At 44.2% G+C, this 19,544-nt stretch overlaps 1 protein-coding gene across 5 annotated transcripts in view; it reads left to right on the top strand.

The window, feature by feature from the left end:
• The window catches only part of ELAVL2 (ELAV like RNA binding protein 2), a 155,420-nt gene that overhangs the window by 29,840 nt on the left and 106,036 nt on the right, over nt 1-19,544 (top strand). The gene's annotated exons all lie outside the window — the stretch shown is intronic.

The following is a 19,544-nucleotide window of genomic DNA, read 5'->3' as shown; positions in this document are numbered from 1 at the left end:
AAAAATCTGCGTGTGAACTTTCTTCTGTCTCCCCCTCCTCCCCGCTACCTTTTGAGATAGTTTATATAATATTCCCTGGCAGGCTTTATCTGCAACTTTGTAGCTTCTTTTAAAAGCTAAGAGTGTTAAGCTAAGGTCATGTTGCTGATGACTACCCTGTTATTATCCTTCTTGGCGAGGGATATCAGCCAACTCAGAAGGGAGCGGGGAGGAGGGAGAGAAAAGCTCACACAGATTTTTGTGTTTTTGGCAGAAAGTATCAGCTTAAAACTGGGAGAAGGCGAATAGGTAATAACAAGTATGGTATGAATTGTTAGTCTCTTGGGCAAAAACATATGAAAAGTTATGTTTGAGCGGAATATCCCTTTAAATTTATTGTCTGTTAACATCGCAATGACAATCACAATCACAGCAAGTTTTTCTAGTCTTGTGCAATAAACACTAAAAACATTTTATTGTCAAAATCCATAATATACAGTCATTGGAGCTGTACTAAGGGCTTTTTTTTTTAACCAAATTGTATTTCTCACTGCTACCATTTTAGGGTAGACGTGGCTTCGAGATCACTCTTTAAAGGAGAAGTCTGGCAAAAAGTATTGTATTACAAATCCCCAATATACCGTTATTATGGGAAATGTTTATCAAGTGCTTTTTCCCTGCACTTACTACTGCATCAAGGCTTCACTTCCTGGATAAAATGGTGATGTCACAACCTGACTCCCAGAGCTGTGCGGGCTGTGGCTGCTGGAGAGGCTGATTGCAGAGGGATGCTCTGTGTCCCTCCAGTGCCCTGCGTCCCTCAGTGTCCCTCTGCCATCTTCCCCTCCAGAAGCCACAGCCACATAGCTCTGGGAGTTGGGTCGTGACATCACCATTTTATCCAGGAAGTGAAGCCTTGATGCAGTAGTAAGTGCAGGGGAAGAAGCACTTTATAAGCATTTCCTGTAATTGTATAGTGCTGATTTGTATAACTTTTAGGGGGCAATACAATACTTTAATAAAAAAAATTCTCATTTAAAATACTGTACACCTTAGATTTTATTCACGATTGTATTATAGCATGAGCCAGTTCACGCGGAGTAAAATCGTCGGAATTCGGCAGTGGAACTCTCCACCCCGGAATCCCTGCCTCAGTGTGACACTGTTTCTCTATGGGAGGGCTCGCTTGTCTCTGCTTCCGTCGCTCTGCTCAAAGAATTGTCATGTCCTCCCTTAGAGAAAGTGTCACACTGAGGCAAGCAGAATTCCGTGGTGGAGAATCACGCCAATTTTACTCCATGTTAAATGCCCCTAACGTGAGGACCATTTATTTATATGCCAACAACAGAAATGTTCCCCTCTGAGGTAAGAAGGAAGTGTTCCCCTTCTTCCCCTGACTGGAGCCAATCCAGCTAAATAAAATGCGAAATATGCAGTTAAAGAGTTTGTGTGGCGTTTGACATTTATTCACTAAATAAAACACATTACAAAGTTATACAACTTTGTAGTGTGTGTTATTTAAGTGAATGGCCTCCTTTCCCGTGTCCCCCCCCCACCCCAGAAGTGTGGTGCAGTATACTTAATTGCTGTTGACCCCGGCCGCCATCTTGGGTCGATGACGTCCTAATGCGCAGCCAATCGCGGCTGAGCAGCCGATGGCGTGGCAGAGGGGGGCCGGCATGAGGGACGGCTGAAGCAATTGAGTAAGTATACTGCACCACACTTCTGGGGTGGGGGGGGCACACGAGGAAGGGGGCCATTCACTTAAATAACACACTACAAAGTTGTAAGTGCAGGGAAAATAAGCACTTTATGTGCATTTCCGGTAAGTGTATATTGGTGATTTGTATAACTTTTGGGGGGCAATACAATACTTTAATAAAAAATTTCCCCAGACTCCTTTAACAGTATCTTTGGCCCATTTTTTTCACATTAAGTTTTTAGTCCAAACAGTCCTATCATGGTAGCTACAGAGGGCTTATAGATGTCTCCTGGATACCATTACAACTTATCAGAACACTTTATATAGTAGTGGTAAATGACCAGCATCAGAGCTAGCTCCAAATGCACCTTGTACAGTTTAACTTTTACGTGCGCTATATAAAGATAAACATGTTCTTTTAGATTTGATCTTGTGATGCATGACTCATGAGGTTGTGTAGTATGTTGCCTGCTCCTTTTCTGTGATTTGGGGTAAAAGAGATTGTGATGCACAAACTGAGAGCCCTGAGAATCAGTATGTGCTTTTTTTTAACTTTTATTTTTTTTATTCCCTTTGTGTGGCACTCTGGGGAGCTCTTTAGTAGATGCAGAGTATTTTAGCTTTGTATGCTTATTGTTTAATGTGAGGATATGTAGTAGTGACAATTGCTTTTTTTTTCCATTTAAATGTTTGGTCTCATGTTGGCCTCAGAGGCGGCACAATGTTCACATAGCTGCAGCCCTTAAGGATGTTTTATTGCATAAGATTAAACAAGATATAAATTAAAGGTGTATTTTCAGCTGCCAAAGTTACCCCTCTTAATACCCCTGTTCTGTTTTACTTCCTGCTGTAGAGGGCAGGCACCTCCAGTCTTTGTTTTCTGGCCAATTAGCACTGTGCTCCTCTGCTCTGCACTTTCCTGTTCTGTGTTCAGATCTACTATGCCAAGTCTGGTCATGACAACCCTACAGGGCTAGGAGCTGTCAGTGTGAAGATGGATTACTGCTTGGAACCTAAACAACCAGCTGTAAACACACACACATCAGAGGGGCCTAGCAGGGAGACAGACCTTTAGGCCAGTTTCACATATACTACATCGCAGCAAATTTCATGCTTTGAGTTCTATATTGTGATGGTCTGTCCTGTTATTTTCTATGAATCTAAATTCTCGTAGCAGATTTCAATTCCGCTGCTAGAATGTAGCCCCTACCCAATTTACCCACCACTGTCGGGCTAATATGTTACCTACCCGCGCCACCGTTTACTTCTTTTGCTCACTGCCATCCTGCTCAGCCAATCAGTGGCGGCGGCGGACAGTGCATTGATTGGCTGAGCAGGACTGCAGTGACCCGGGAGCTGAAGAAGCAGCCAGGAGCGTGGACATGTAATGTATTAACTTGTTAGCCCAGCAGTTGCTGAGTTAAGTAGGCTGTGGCTAAAAGTACAGAATGTCGCAGCCAATTTTATTGCAGAACTTGCAGCGTGAAATCCGCTGCGATATGGTACATGTGAGACTGGCCTAAAAGGTAGATAAAACCAATTGAATGAAAGTTTAAAGGGATTCTGTCAGAGAAGTTCCTTAGGTGCCATTGGTGTGTAGAGTCAGTTGATGGATCTACCAGACAGTGGTGTGAACAGAGCCTTAGACCCCCTGCTCTATATATGGAACCGGCTGCATCATAATGAATTATGCAGGGAGCTCCTGAACAGGGTAATATCTGTCTGAACTAACAAAGCTGTCTCTGTTCAGTCGGGTATAAGAGAGCATTTACCGTATATTCTGGCTTTTAAGCGACTGGGCGTATAAGACAACCCCTGACTTTCAAGAAGATTGTCAGGGGTTTGCCTTATATGCCGGAAAATGTTAACCCCTGCCTGACCGCAGCAGGGTTTACTAGCTGGAGCCCTGCTGAGGTCAGGCAGGGGTTAACTGCAGTCAAAGAAGGAAAAAAACAACAATTAACTCACCTGTGACCCGTTTCCGGAAGCTGCGCGTCTTGTACCCCTTCCTGACACAGGCAGTGTGATGTACTGAGAAGTTCGGCTGCCGGGAGCGGCTTCGGGGACTTCAGTTTTGGGGGGAGACCCGCGGCTGCTGGGAACGGGTCACAGGTAAATTAACTGTTTTTTTTTATTTTTAGAGTGGTTGCCGCCTACGGTGGGAATGCAGCCATTTTTTTTTTTAGCTCCTCCACCGTATGCAGCGACCATACCTGGCGTATAAGTTGACCCCCGACTTCTGAGAAGATTTTTTAGGGTTAAACAATGCACTTTATAGTAAAACTGACACATTTTTATTCTATAGGTCAGTTCAAGTATAATTATACACATGTTCTGATATTTTACAAATTTTTTTAACAAACTTTTATTTTTTACAAATTTCCCTGCAATAGCATTGCGCTGTTGTGACATGTGTATATGTGTGTGTGTGTGTGTGTGTGTGTGTGTGTGTGTATATATATTTATTTTCCTGCATGTAAGACTACCTCTTAACCTAGGAAAAGTCGGGGGTCGTCTTATAGGGCGGGTGCTCAAAAACTTCGGAATGGGATTGGAGTCACCACATATGGTGGGGGGAGCTTAAAGACGTCTGCATCCCCTACATATGTGGAGACCATATGAAGGGCAGAGCAAGCTGCAGGCGTGGAAAAAAGGCATTTGGTAGAGTGGCCCTGTGCCCAGAAAAACAGACCTATCACCCGTTTGGCTACTGGTATTACTGTACCTCCTTCTCTGCGCCTCAGATCTCGCTGCTGTCTGTTTTTTTTTTTGTTTTGTTTTTTACTAATGTTTGTTTGGTGTGTGCTGGAGTAGGGGTAGTCTTACACAGAGTGTATCTCAAATTCTCTATTTTAACTGGAATAGTTGGCGGTCATCTTATACGCCGGAAAATAAAGGTGGTGTGTATATATTTATAATATATATATATTTTTTTTTAACACTTTTTAATTTCCCCAGGATAGTCTTAAGAAGCAATTATTAAATTGCTTATACCATTCAGTGCTATGCTATTACATAGCATTAATTAGGGTTATCATTAGACCCCATGGAGGTAAATATTATGAAAAAACAATGAGGACCTCGGCAGTCACACTGCAGGGGTTCTGATCGTGCAGTGACAGGAACAGCTTTTGTCACAGACACTTAACACCATGATCTGTGTGTAATGGTGAGTTTAGACAAAGATTTATTTGACAGATTTTTAAAGCCAAAGCCAGGCATTGACTATAAAGAGGGAACAGGTCATAAAGGAAAGATTGAGATTCCTCCTTTTCGAATCCGTTCCTGGCTTTGGCTTAAAAAATCTGTCAGATAAATCTGTCTAAACACACCATAAGGGTTTGATTGTGGGTTGCAACCACAAAAACGTCATGATTTCGAATTTTTTGTGGCTCTTTTTCTCAGAATATTGTCTTTTAGCACATGCTGTTTTTAACCGATATGAAAGAACACCACATGTAACAGATTTAGGCTGGCTTTTTCATGTGCATATTTTTCCTGTGTATATGGGTCCTTGTGAACGCATGGCCTAACTGACAGGGCATCAGATCCACTGTCTGGCCAGGACTTACAAAAATGTGTATGTGCAGGAATAATATGCTTGTGTGAAGCCAGCTCTACATTACTTTTTAAAGTAGAAGCATATAACCTGCTAATATGGCCCTCTCGTGTGCAGGGCAGTGTGGATGAAGGTAATTTTCCTCTGCATCAGGACTACCACTTTCAGTGCATCAATCCAACCCAGCAGGTGTATGTGGGGATCTGATAAATTTTAGGGATTTGAATTACCCCTTTAATTTTCCTGTGGGCTGGTGCAATTAATGAAATACCAAATATATATATTTTATTTTACTACTTTTAACCCCTTCCCAGAATGGGTGTATGGTTACTTTCCATTTGCATTAAAGGAGTACAGAGCAGGCCTGGGACTACCAGATGACTCCATAAGGCTGCTGCAAATAGCCATCACAGAGTGATCTCTGCTGATTATTTAACCATTCAAGTGAAGCTGCCAAACTGATGGTGGGATTGCTGCTTAACGTTGGTGGTTTAGTAGTTTGTGTCGGCTACCCTCAACAAAATCACAGGGTTGTTATCTTTCATGGCAGCCTGAGGCGTCTGCTAGGCCTAGGTGGCTGCCACATAACCCTTTTGTCACAGCTTTTTTATGGCTGTATAAAGTAGGGCTGTGGAGTCAGTAAGCCGCAGCTCCGACTCCTGAATTTTATCAGGACAGACTCCGACTCCTGCTCCTTCATAAATGGCCGGTCAGATACCAGGGGAGTTATCACACTGGCTCAGCAGCTTCTCCCTAATGTCCTACATGATCCTGGGGCGACTTCTGAGTGAATAAAGGAATACTGTATATAAAGCAGATTCTGCTCTGTGTGCAGTGGATGCAGCCAGTCTCCAGCCTCCATGTCCTGAACTACACACATCTAGACTTCTAGACATCTATTCACTATACACACAAAAACACTGCTAACAATGCCAGATCACTGTAATATAGAGGTCAGCCATAGTGATATACAGGGGGTCACACATGGTTATATAGAGAGGGGTTACACATGGTGATATAGAGGTCACACAGTGATATAGAAGGTCACTGTGGGGGCATGCAATAGCACACACACACAGCCTGCTGCAGCCATAGCCCAAACACACAGCTTGCTGCAGCCATAGCGCACACCACACATGGCTTGCTGCGGCCATAGCACACATACACACAGCCTGCTGCAGCCATAGCACACATACACACAGCCTGCTGCAGCCTGCACGCACACACACACACACACCTTGCTGCAGCCATAGCACACATACACACAGCCTGCTGCAGCCATAGTGTGCGCACACACACACACACACAGCTTGCTGCAGCCATAGCGCGCACACACACACACACACACACACACACCCTGCTGCAGCCATAGCCCACACACACGGCTTGCTGCGGCCATAGCACACATACACACAGCATGCTGCAGCCATAGCACACATACACACAGCCTGCTGCAGCTATAGTTGAATGCACACACACACACAGCTTGCTGCAGCCTTAGCACATATACACACAGCCTGCTGCAGCCATAGTGCTCACACACACGGCCTGCTGCAGCCATAGCACACATACACACAGCCTGCTGCAGCCATAGCGCGGGCACACACACACTTCCTCCTGCAGCCATAGCATATACACACAGCCTGATGCAGTCATAGCACACACACAGCCTGCTGCCACCATAGAACACTGAAGAAAAACACACAATCTTCTCCCAGAGAGAAAACACCACACTGAGGACAGAGGTTACTGCTACACTAATGTCTTCTCCTCCTCCTCTATTACACAGGATATCTTCATATTACACTGCTGCTCATATACAGTCATCCAGCATCCAGGAACAGAACAGCACAGATCTCCCCTTACACAATGGACTCTTACAGCTCAGAAACAAACTGTCAAATAGTGACCGACAACTTTTCCATGACCACCCTTATGTAATAGGGCCAGTGTCCTATTACTGATATATTCCCCCGACCGCCCTTATGTAATAGGGCCAGTGTCCTATTAGAATGTTGCTCATAATATATATTCATGAGCAAAACTTGTAAAATTCATATCAAAATTCAATTCTACATTTTTTAAACATTTTTTTAAAGCTGGAGTCGGACATTTTTTTCCGACTTAAGCCACAACTGCTCCGACTCCAGCCAAAACTAGCTCCGACTCAGACTCCACAGCCCTGGTATAAAGTTCTATTACCAATGAAGTCTGGGTTAACACTGCGTTTTTGCTGTCCCTTTAATGGAAAAAAGATGCATTTGTATGCATCCATTTTGATCCGTTTTTCTATTGACTTCCATTATCCCGCTCAGGACAGCGGATATAACTGTGTGTCCCTTTCTGCGGTGACTTTCCGCTCAGGGATGTACAGTTTCGTCTTGGTCTGAAACAGACGCAGAAGCTGTGTCCATGCCATCCTACGATTGGTCCCGATAGCTAGGGACCCTCCGCAACTGAGCTGCGCTCCAATTCTGATAGTTAACCCTATAGATGCAGAGCGAATCAGTGTAACTGCAGTATCTAAAAGACATAACAGAGGGAGTTTTTGTACCTCTGTTCACCAACGGGGCTGTTCGGGGTAATCGCACAGCCATGATGGTTGGTATGACAACCGGAGGTCTCCCTAAGGCCCTGAGTCTGATCAGCTTTGCCTAAGACAAGCACTTTATATTGTAATGCAGATCACCATGCAATCAAAGTGCTTTCCATGGTGGAAAAGTAAAAAAAAAAAAGTAAATTGGTAAAGAAAATGCACACAAATAAAAACATAAAATGCAATACACACAATCCCCATAGCCCCCAATGCAATAATGTAGAAAAAAAAAAGGGAAAAAAGTACACACACTTAGTATGGCTGCCTGCGTAACGGCTCTGGCAATAAAATAATCACATGATTAACCCCTTCACGTCAGTAACATGTATATACGTTCATATTGCACATACCCCGTGCAGTAGGAATGTATATACACATTCCTGCTCTGACTGGGTTTTATGATGAGAACGGGATCGCTGCAGAGATAGCGATCCCGCTCTCATCTTACTGCAGCACCGGAGGTGATGAGAATCCGCTGCAATCCCGCAGCCGACCCTCATTAACCCCTTAGTGACCGTCGATACGGCGGTCACTAATGGGCCGGTGCCGCCGCTGTGTTTCATCTCCCCCCACCGTGACTCCACGGTGGAGGGAGATGAAATAAGTAAAATCAGACCCCAGATCAGCCCCCCTAGTGCCCCAGTCACTAACCCCCCCCCTCCCCACGGCGGCCATGAGATCCAAGATGGCTGCCGCCATTACTGTGAACAGACCTAAGTCTGTTCACAGTGATCAAAAAGAAAAAATGAATGAAAGCCCCATGCTCTCCGCCACCGGAGGTAGCGGAGAGCATGGGGCAGTGATCGAGTCCTGGTACAAGCGAACAGCGGTATATACTTTATACCGCTGATCGCTTGTGCCATGTGCCGCCGGCACTTTTTATCCCCTGTCACCATAAATGATTGGTGACGGGATAAAAAGTGATGTGTCCGTCCCCCAGTCACCCCCCCACCCCCACCCCATATACTCACCTGATCCTGGGAGGTCCTTCCTCCTTGGCGTCCTGGCTGGTTATGAAGTGCTCATGCGATCCACAACCAGTCAACTCTGAAAATTTAAAGTGACAGAGACCAATCTAATAACTATTACTAGCTGCGGTTTTGCTCCAGCGAATTGGCACTCCTTCCCTTCTGAGCCCCGCTGTGTGCCCATACAGTGGTTTATGCCCACATATGGGGTACCGTTCTACTCTGGAGTTACAGATTTTGGGGTACATTTTTTTTCGTGTTCCTTGTGAAATTTTGAAATTTCAAACTAAACCAACATATTATTGGAAAAAAATGGAGTTTTTCATTATTACTGGCCAATTTTGAATATTTTCCTCTAATACCTGTGGGGTCAAAATGCTCACCACACCCCAATATGAATTCTTTGAAACTACTTCAGAAAAATCTGCACGGAAAATGCTAATTGGCGCTCCTTCCCTTCTGAGCCCCGCTGTGTGCCCAAACAGTGGTTTATACCCACATATGGGGTACCATTCTACTCAGGAGAACCTGCATTACAGATTTTGGGGGGAAGTTTTTCTCCTGTTCCTTGTGAATTTGAGAAATTTCAAACTAAAGGAACATATTATTGGAAAAATTTCAGTTTTTCATTTTTACTGTCTACTTTTGAATACTTTCCTCTAATACCTGTGGGGTCAAAATGCTCACCACACCCCAAAATCAATTCCTTGAGGGGTGCACTTTCCAAAATGGGGTGACTTATGGCGAGGATTTTACTCCGCTGGCACTACAGGGGCACTGCTAACACACCTGGCGCTCAGAAACTTCTCCAGCAAAATCTGCATTGAAAAGGCTAATTGGCGCTCCCTTCCTTCTGAGCCCGGCTGTGTGCCCATACAGTGGTTTATGCCCACATATGAGGTACCTTTTTACTCAGGAGAACCTGCGTTACAAATTTTGGGGTACTTTTTTTTCTCTTGTTCCTCGTGAAATTGAGAAATTTCTAACTAAACGAACATATTGGAAAAATTTGAGTTTCAAAATGCTCATCCTACCCCAAGATGAATTCTTTGAGGGGTGTACTTTCCAAAATGGGGTGACTTATGGGGTTTTTTCTCTTTGCTGACACTACAGGGGCTCTGCAAACGCACCTGGCGCTTGGAAACTTCTTCAGCAAAATCTGCAATGGAAAATCTAATTGGCGCTCCCTTCCTTTTGAGCCCTGCTGTGTGCCCATACAGTGGTTTACGCCCACATATGGGGTACCGTAGTACTCAAGAGAACCTGCGTTAAAAATTTTGCAGTGCATTTTCTCTCATGTTCCTTTTGAAAATGAGAAACTTTAATCTAAACGTATATATTATTGGAAAATTAAAATTTTTCAATTTTTTTATGGCCTAATGGTAAATACTTTCCTCCAGCCCCTGTAGGGTTAAAATGTTCATTATACCCCTAGATTAATTCTTTAGTGTGTAGTTTCCAAAATGGGGTCACCTATGGGGGTTTTTAGTATACAAACCTCCTAAATCAACTTAAAAAAAGAACTGGTCCCTAAAAAAAAAATCAGTTTTGGAAACTTTCACGAAAATGTGATAATTTGCTGATAAGTTTCTAAGTCCTGTAACACCCTAAAAAAGTAAAATATGTTTATGAAATGAAGCCAGAATAAAGAGGACATAATCTCAGAATCGCTAGCATACGTTCAAGCATCACTGAGCTATAAGCGCATAAAGTGAGACGGCAGATTTTGAAAAATTAGCCTGGTTTTTTAGGTGCAAATAGGCTTGGTCTTGAAGGGGTTAAATCCGCAGGGTGACCACAGAAAATGCAAAATGAGAAAAATGCTAAGTGTCATTTTTTTCATGACAAATGGCCAATTTTTTTAAAAGAAAATTGTATGGATATCAGTCAGAATTTACCACTATTCTAAAGTACAAAACAGTATGTCAGAATCACATGGATAAGTTATAGCATCATGGAGCTATAACTACAAACTAAGACTGGTCAGATTTAGAAATTGTCTCTTTCTTAACACCTTAGTCCCCGGCCTATTTTGGGCCTTAATGACCAAGCCATTTTCATACTTTTTCATTGCCGACTTCCAAGAGTCATACAACTGTTTTATTTTTGCCCACATGCAATATGAGGTCTTGTTTTTTGCGGGACAACTTTTACTTTTTACTTCCGCCATCTTTAGGTTCATAAAAGTTAATGATTGATTTCTACTAACCCTTTTTTTTAAAGAATAGAAAAAAAGTATTCTTTTTCTTTATATTAATCTTACACTATTCAGCGTGCAATAAAAATAACAATAAATATATTCTCTGGGTCATTGCGATTACAGCGATACCAAATTTGCATAGTTTTTATTTTAACTATTACCACTTTGGCACAGTAGAAACTATTTTCTTAAAAAAAAAAAAAACCTGTCGCCACTGTAGCAAGATCTCTAGCGTTTTTATTTTTCTTGCGACATAGCTGTTTGCGGGATCATGTTTTGTGGGAAGATGTATAGTTTTTATTGAGACCAATTTTCACACATATATATGATCTCTTATTTTTTTTTTCTAAGGCAGACTGACAAAATAAAGCAATTCTGGCACTGTTTTCTAAAATTTTTACAGCGTGATAGCATAGATAGTTGATAGCATTTATAGCTTGGGTAGTTACGGCCTTGGCAATACCAAACGTATGGTTTGTTTTATGTAACAATTTATTTTGTATGGAGGATAAACTGTCATAAACTGATTTTATCTTGGGGGGGGGGGGGGGGCTTTGACAGCAGCATTCAATGGGTTAAACTACCCGAAGGGAACGATTCTCTGCTTCAGGTACTTAGTCGGAGTCCAGCTGTCACATTGACAGCTGATCTCCTCTGATGCAGACACAGGAATGCGGCATTTACTTATGCCAATAGGTTAGTAGAGAGACATATGTATCAGAATAAGGTTTCCAGAGTTATTTTTATATTTGTCTAATCTACTTATACTGCCTGACAAGCTGCTCTCAGGATGGTCAGTCCCAAACATGGGTTGTCACAGCATTACCCTGGTCAAGGCTGGCCTACACTGTTAGTGGGGAGGCGGTTTCTCCCTGAAAATATAATGTACCGCTGACGTCCCGGTCCGAGGTGTGAATATATAATTTAGCTCTTTAATCATGTTGAGCACAAATTCCCACTCCAGTGTATTCACCTACTACCCCCTTAAGTGTATTTACTCATACATATTACTCTCGGTCCTCCCGCTGCGGCACTGGTATACATGGGACTCTCGGCGCCTCGCAGCTGTGCTCAGCTGACAGACGCTGTGTGTGCGGGACAGGATTTGAATCTCCTGTCCTGCACACAGAGTGCCTGTCAGCTGCGCACAGCTGCCAGAGGAGGCGATGAGTGTCTGACCAGCGGCGGGCCAGAGGGAGGAGCCAGGCTGTGGCATTGTGTGTTCGAGGTGTGGATGAGTGAATCCCGAGCACCCTGCAGCACCTCCGCTGCGGTACTCAGCTGACAAGTGCTCTGAGTTCAGGACAGGAGATTCAACTTTTGTCCCGCAGAGTCAGTGCCGGTCAGTTGTGCACAGCTGTAAATAGAAAGAGGTAGGGGTGCGCAACAGGTTGAGATATTTCGGTGCTAATAGCGGAGGGTTGTTAACACAGAATACCGTAATAAAAAGATCTGTAGCACTCTTGTTAATATGTGAATTGTACAAAAGTTTATATAACAGCTTGCAAGGTTATACAAAAAACAAGCACCTCACTGGTGCAATATAATGACCAATTTCTTTTGCGACAAGTGGACAGTTCCACACAAGCCACACTTTTTTCAGCGTTGCAGTGGTAATGGTGGTGGAACCTGGCCTTGTCATTGCACACTGTTATAACTTTTGTACACTTCACATATCAACTAGAGTACTACAAACTTTTGAGCACCTCTGCAAGGTGCTGAGAGTACCCTATATACCAGCGCCGCAGGGGGGCGGACGAGGGGTTATATGAGTTAATACATACATAGGGAGGAGTAGGTGAATACTCAGGTGTGGGAGGTGGAATTTGTGCTCAACATGAGTAAAGAGCTAAATTATATATTCACGCCCAGGACTGGGATGTCAGCGGTACATTCTATGTTCAGGTAGAAACCTCCTCCCCACTAACAGTGTAGCCCCGGGGTGCCACTCTGACGCCACCTGTTTGGGGCGGACCATCCAGAGAGCAGTATATCAGGCTCTGAAAGCCCATATTTAGAGATTTAGAGGCCAGCTAAGTTGGTGACGTCACCGCACTATGTAAATCTCGAAAACGAGAGAGCGCCAGAATTGGCTGTAGAAGCCAGTGGCACATATTATATAGCAAGTTTATTAGACGAATATTAAGGAAAAAGGGAAAAAAAACCTCAGAAAACCCCTTTAAAGGGTAGCTTCACACGTACCGAATCCGCTGCGGATCCTGTACTGCGAAGCTGAATGGGTCCCATACACGCAGCAGAACCATTGCCTGTATGGGAACCGGCCCCTTTAGCCCGCCCGCAGCCCCGACCCGAGCATACATTACCTGCTTGGCGCCGCGGATGTGTTATGCTCCCGGCTCCCCTCTCTTCTCTTCAGCCAATCATAGCACAGGCAGCACTGATTGGCTGAAGAGGAGCGAGGGGAGCCAGGAGCTTCAGACAGCTGCATCGCCGAGCATGGAATGTATGCTCAGGCTGAGGGCGGCCGGCGGGGGGTTTAACGGGGCTGGGTCCCATACAGGCAGCGGATACGCTGCGTGTATGAGACCCATTCAGTTTCACACTACAGGATCCGCAGCGGATTTCGCTGCAAATCACAGCATACAATCCGCTGAGAATCCGATGTGTGAAGCTACCCTTAGGCACCATCTGGACAGGTCCTGAAAGGGTTATAAGTAGAGATAAGTGAAACGGGTTCGAGTCGATCCAAACCCGAACGTTCGGCATTTGATTAACGAGGGCTGCTGAACTTGGATAAAGCTCTAAGGTTTTCTGGAAAACGTGGATACAGCCAATGACTATATCCATGATTTCCACATAGCCTTAGGGCTTTATCCAAGTTCAGCAGCCACCGCTAATCAAATGCTGAAAGTTCGGGTTCGGATCGACTCGAGCATGCTCCAGGTTCGCTCATCTCTAGTTATAAGTTAATGGATGTCATACAACTGCATCTGTTTTTACCATCTGTTTTTGCATCACTTGTCTTTATTCTTACTCCTTCTTCTTTCCCAGTTTTTTGAACTTACACTAAAACTGAAAATAACTCTAATAAATAGTAATAGGTGTCAGACTATGGCAATAAATTTTTTTTTTATATTACTGTAATCATACTGACTTGCAGAAAAATGTTAACATTGTAAATCATGGTTATTTTTTTAAAGATGTATGAACCATTTTTGAAGACAACACGCAATGCTGATCTTAGTGCTCACACAACTTGTGAGTGTATGCAAAGGTTACATCACTAGGCTGTGGTCCCACTACATGAAATGGCCCTGATAGTACAAAAGACTGTTAAAATGAAATAACCATGATTGTTTCCCCTTTGACATGACAGCACCACGGAGAGAGGGGCCCCGCCCCCAGGGACAGGAAACCTGAAGCATAAAAGGATTAGGCCCTCCTCTGAACCTCAGTGTGGTTTCCTGTCCCTGCGGGAAGCCTGGAGTATGGAGGCTCTGTGAGTCTCCTAAAGGATTAAAAAAAGAAGCCGGAGCTTCCCCAGTTGCTGGGGCCTATTCTAGTGGAATGGCCGGGGGGATGGCTCTGTACAGCGCCGGTGTAGCGCTGTAAGCCCGACTCACCACCACCAGCCGTATTTCCAGAACGGCAAAGGAGCCGGATTTCTAAGCCCCGAGATCTGGTAGCAGCCGCGGGGTATTAAGAGGCAGTTGTGGGCCGAGACAATAAGTCACGTCCGTACGGAGCGTGCGTTCCACATTGCGGCCTACTTCCGGTCCGGCGCGCGGCGACTTCCGGTTTGACGCTGCGCGGTGGTGTGGGAGTCACGCGGCGCACAGGAAGTGACATCAGACGCCGGATAATTCAGAAAACAGCGTGGAGTGCGCAGTGGTCAGCTCGGCCGGCATACTCACAAGCTACAAGCTGCAATGAGTTCCAGCAGCGAGGCTAGGAAGGATTCCTCCGGGGCTCAGGCCTCTTCCCGGGTACTAAATCACTTCTCCCCTGGTTGGGGTGGTAAGATGATCAACTTTTTATTTTCCCTAATAGTATATTTCTCTTTATCTTATTTTTTCTACAAATCATATATTAGGATTCGTCTAGGAAATCTAATTCCTCCAGACATACAGAGTGTGCAAAGTCAGACTTGGCTCAAGCTATGATAAGCCAACTTGTGAACAATGTATTGGAAGATTGGTAGCTGCGGAGGTTCCATCCATGGACTCTATTCTCTCCTCTGTAAAAAATTTAATAAGAGATGAAATTCAGAATTCCCTTAAAAGTGTACCTGCTTCAACTCCGGTTAGTGTTCCGGGACCTTCCCAGAGAATTACTACGGTATCTATACCTGACCATGAGGAAGGGGGAACTAGAGAAGAAGAGACAGACGCAGCAGGATCAGAAGATTCTGACACTGAGACAGGAGTTAAGGCCTTGTTTTCATTAGAAGATGTGTGTACCTTAGTTAAAGAGGTTCGCTCCACAATGGAGATTGAAGATCCCAAAGAACCTTAGTCCATTCAAGACATCATGTTTGGAAGTTTAGAGGAAAAGAAAAAGAAGGTTTTTCCAGTGCACAGGAGCATATCAGCTCTTATTAATAAAGAATGGAGTAAGCCAGGGAAAAAAGGCTTCATTCCTAGGGCAGTAAAGAGGAAATACCCTTTTGAGGAAACTGATAATCCATCATGGGATAGAGCCCCAAAGATAGATGTGTCTATCTCTAAAATGTCACGCAAGGGGTCCTTACCTTTTGATGATCTAGGGGTGCTCAAGGACCCCATGGATAAAAGGGAGGGATTTTCTACAGAAAACTTGGGAAGCCGCCACAGGAAGTTTCAAACCAAACATTGCAGGCACTTGTGTGGCTAGGGCAATGATGGTTTGGCTTTCCCGGCTAGAGATAGATCTTCAGGTTGAGGATTTTAAGGAAAAGTTCACTAAAGCTTTACCTTTGCTTTAAAAAATCTGCCTCCTTTCTAGCTGATTCATCCACTGATGCACTCAGGTTTTCTGCTCGCTCATCTGCACAGTCCAACTCGGCCCGTCGAGCCCTGTGGTTAAAGAACTGGTCAGGGGATGCGGCAGCTAAGGCAAAATTGTGCACCATACCCTGCGAAGGAGAATATATATTTGGGACTGTGTTAGATGATCTACTGGATAAGGCCGCAGACAAAAAGAGAAATTTTCCTGCAGCCTTTCAAGGGAAACGATTCCAGTCCTTTCGAGGTCAAGTAAAGGAAAAGTTTCACAGAATACGGACAAGTCCAGTAGAGGAAGAGCCTACAACAAGTCAAGAGGCTATATGTTCTCCCAAAAATCTGACTCAACAAAGAAGTCCTCCTCGCAATGACGCCAGATTTCGAGTGGGAGGAAGGTTAAAACACTTCGCACCAGAATGGGAAAAGATCTGTGGCAGCAGATGGGTACTTCAGTCTATTCAAGATGGAGTACGCTTAGATTTTGCATCCCTTTCTCCCACTCGGTTTGTTATAACAAAGGGGAATTTCACTGGACTCAGTGACTCAAAAATCATTCCTGCCCTTGGAGAAGATAGAGAAGCTGCAAGACTTGTTATCATCTTCAGAATCCAGAAACATCCATAAGGAGGGGTATGTCGCTTCTTGGTCTGTTTACAGCAGCTATTCCAGCGGTTCCTTGGGCCCAAATTCATTCAAGACCCTTACAGGCCCAGCTCCTCGAGGCATGGGATGGTTCTCCCACAGGTTTGGACAAAAAAGTCACCTTATCCCAGGTTACATTGCAGAGTTTTACCTGGTGGTTATCCAGGAATAATCTCTCTAAAGGTCTTAGCTGGACTTTTTCCTCACCTGAAATAATAACCACAGATGCAAGCCCTTCGGGCTGGGGCGCTCACATTAGACATCTTAACTTTCAGGGTACCTGGGATGAGGAATACAGCAATAGGTCTTCTAACTTCAAAGAATTAGCAGCTGTTTATTTTGCCCTGTGTAAGGCGGAGTCTCACATAAAAAATTGTAATGTTAAAATCTCAGATAATTCAACAGCAGTTTCCGTTATCAATAGGCAGGGTACCACCAGGAGCCCCCTGTTATTGGACATGTCTTATCTTATTTTTTCTTTAGCAGAGAAAAATCTTTTGAGTCTATCAGCTGTCCATCTCAAGGGAATACTGAATACAAGAGCAGACTACCTCAGCAGACATCAGCTACTACAAGGGGAATGGCGCCTGAATCCCTCAATCTTTCAGATGATAACTCACCTTTGGGGGAGGCCGGTCATAGATCTTTTCCCAACCAGAGCAAACAGACAGGTGAGACAGTTTCTTTCCTTGTCCCCAGCGGACCGGCCCCTAGGCGTAGATGCCCTAAGTCAGACGTGGTCTTGGAGTCTAATGTACGCTTTTCCTCCACTGGCCTTGATTCCTCGAGTACTAAGGAAGATACGTCAGGACTCAGCAAGAGTGATTCTTATAGCCCCATTTTGGCCACGCAGAGCTTGGTTCTCAGGTCTGAGATCCATGTCGGTGACGGATCCCTGGGTTCTACCGGAACAACCGGATTTACTTTCTCAGGGTCCGATCTTTCATCAAGAAGCGAAGCAGCTGTACCTGACGGCCTGGCTTTTGAAAGGCTAATCCTTAGAAGTCATGGCCTCTCTGATGCTGTAATTTCAACCTTACAGAAGAGTAGGAAACCTGTAACCTCTAAGATCTACTTCTGAATTTGGAGGACCTTTTTTTCTTTTTTGGGGGCAGATAAAGTAGACCTTCATAAACCTAATATTGCTCAAATCTTGGATTTCCTCCAAAAAGGCCTATAGAAGGGCCTTAAGCCAGCCACTTTAAAGGTTCAGGCATCTGCTTTAGGAGCATTATACAACCATCAGATAGCTACTCATCCTTGGGTAGTTAGATTTTTTAGAGCAGCTTCCAGGCTCTCTCCAAGACTGTCTCCCTCAGTTCCTTCTTGGGACTTGAGTATAGTCCTTAAGAGTTTAACAGATGCTCCCTTTGAACCTTTGTCAGAAATCTCTCTAAAAAAAAATCTTACTCTTAAAACGGCCCTTCTAGTGGCAGTAACATCAGCCAAGAGAGTAGGGGAGTTAGCTAGCCTGTCATGCTGTGAGCCCTATACTAAGATCTTGTCAGACAGAATCATAATCAAGCCAGACCCTGCTTTCTTGCCCAAAATTGTTTCAGATTTCCATCGCTCACAGGAAATAATACTACCCTCTTTCTGTGATAATTCTGCTAACGAGAGAAGAGGAATTTGTAAGGATAGTAGTAGTTCCATAGCCAGATGGATAAGACAGGCTATTTGCTCATCTTACTCTTCTGCTGGTCTTTCTCCTCCCCTTAGGCTCAGAGCTCATTCCACCCGTGCGGTTGCGACCTCTTGGGCTGAAAGAAGTGATGCTTCCATCTCTCAGATCTGCAGGACGGCTGTTTGGTCCTCACCGCACACTTTTTTCCGACACTATAGGTTGGATCTTTCTGATTCCTCTGGTGTGGCCTTTGGGTGTAAGGTCTTACAGGCTATAGTCCCTCCCTAAATTCTTTTCTCATCTCTGGTATTCTCTCCGTGGTGCTGTCATGTCGAAGGGGAAAACAGACGTTACTCACCGGATAATGATGTTTCCTCGAGTACATGACAGCACCATTACATCCCACCCTATTGGTTATCTTCACTGTTTGTTTCACTTGGGTGTGCAGAAAAAAAAAAAAGTTGATTTGATATTGGTGACGGTTCTTAAAAAGAGTTAAACAAATCCTGATACTAATCATGGCTCTCTTCGGTCTCTGGAATACACACTGAGGTTGAGAGGAGGGCCTAATCCTTTTATGCTTCAGGTTTCCTGTCCCTGGGGGCGGGGTCCCTCTCTCCGTGGTGCTGTCATGTACTCGAGGAAACATCATTACCCGGTGAGTAACTTCTGTTTTCTTGGCTAACAGAAGCTGGTTGCTTGTTTTTCAAACCAATATATCTTTGGCAGCAAGTGTTTATATATTACTTTTTGATATAACTGATTCAAGTGTTGTCTGGGTAATAACCCTCAGTATTACTGGGTTCTCATCTGCAGTGGAGAGTCTATTTTAGATAATTTCGCTTCAGTTGTAGGATTTGTATCTTTTTTTTGTGTGTAGGGTGGGGGAGGGTTTCTTTTACAAAATGTGTGGTTTGTTAACATATTTAACGATAAGTCTAAAATAAGTCTAAAAGTCTAAAAATCTAGAAAAAAAAGCCAGTAATCGTCCAATAAGGGAGCAAAGGCCGATTTTATATGGCTGCCTAAATGATAGTCCTCATTTGGGCAGCCTGGCTGCATGACTAATCTTTCTGTGTAGGGACACTGTAAATGAGCGCTGATCTTGCCAAAGGCCTCCTTCACGCGACCATTTACAGTGGTACCTCAGTTTAAGAGTAACTTGGATTGAGAGTTTTTCCCAAGAAGAGATCAGTTTTTCAAAATTGTAACTTGGTTTAAGAGCATTGCTTTGGTTTAAGAGCTCCCTGTATTGGGTGGGGGGGGGGGGGGAATGGTCTGCATAGTGTAATCTACAGCAGTGATTCTCAATTCTAGTCCTCAGGCCTCAC

The sequence above is a fragment of the Dendropsophus ebraccatus genome, chromosome 3 (assembly GCF_027789765.1).
Source record: "Dendropsophus ebraccatus isolate aDenEbr1 chromosome 3, aDenEbr1.pat, whole genome shotgun sequence".
NCBI lineage: Eukaryota > Metazoa > Chordata > Amphibia > Anura > Hylidae > Dendropsophus > Dendropsophus ebraccatus.
The sequence above is the reverse complement of the archived record's forward strand: the minus strand, read 5'-3'. Positions and strand labels throughout refer to the sequence as shown.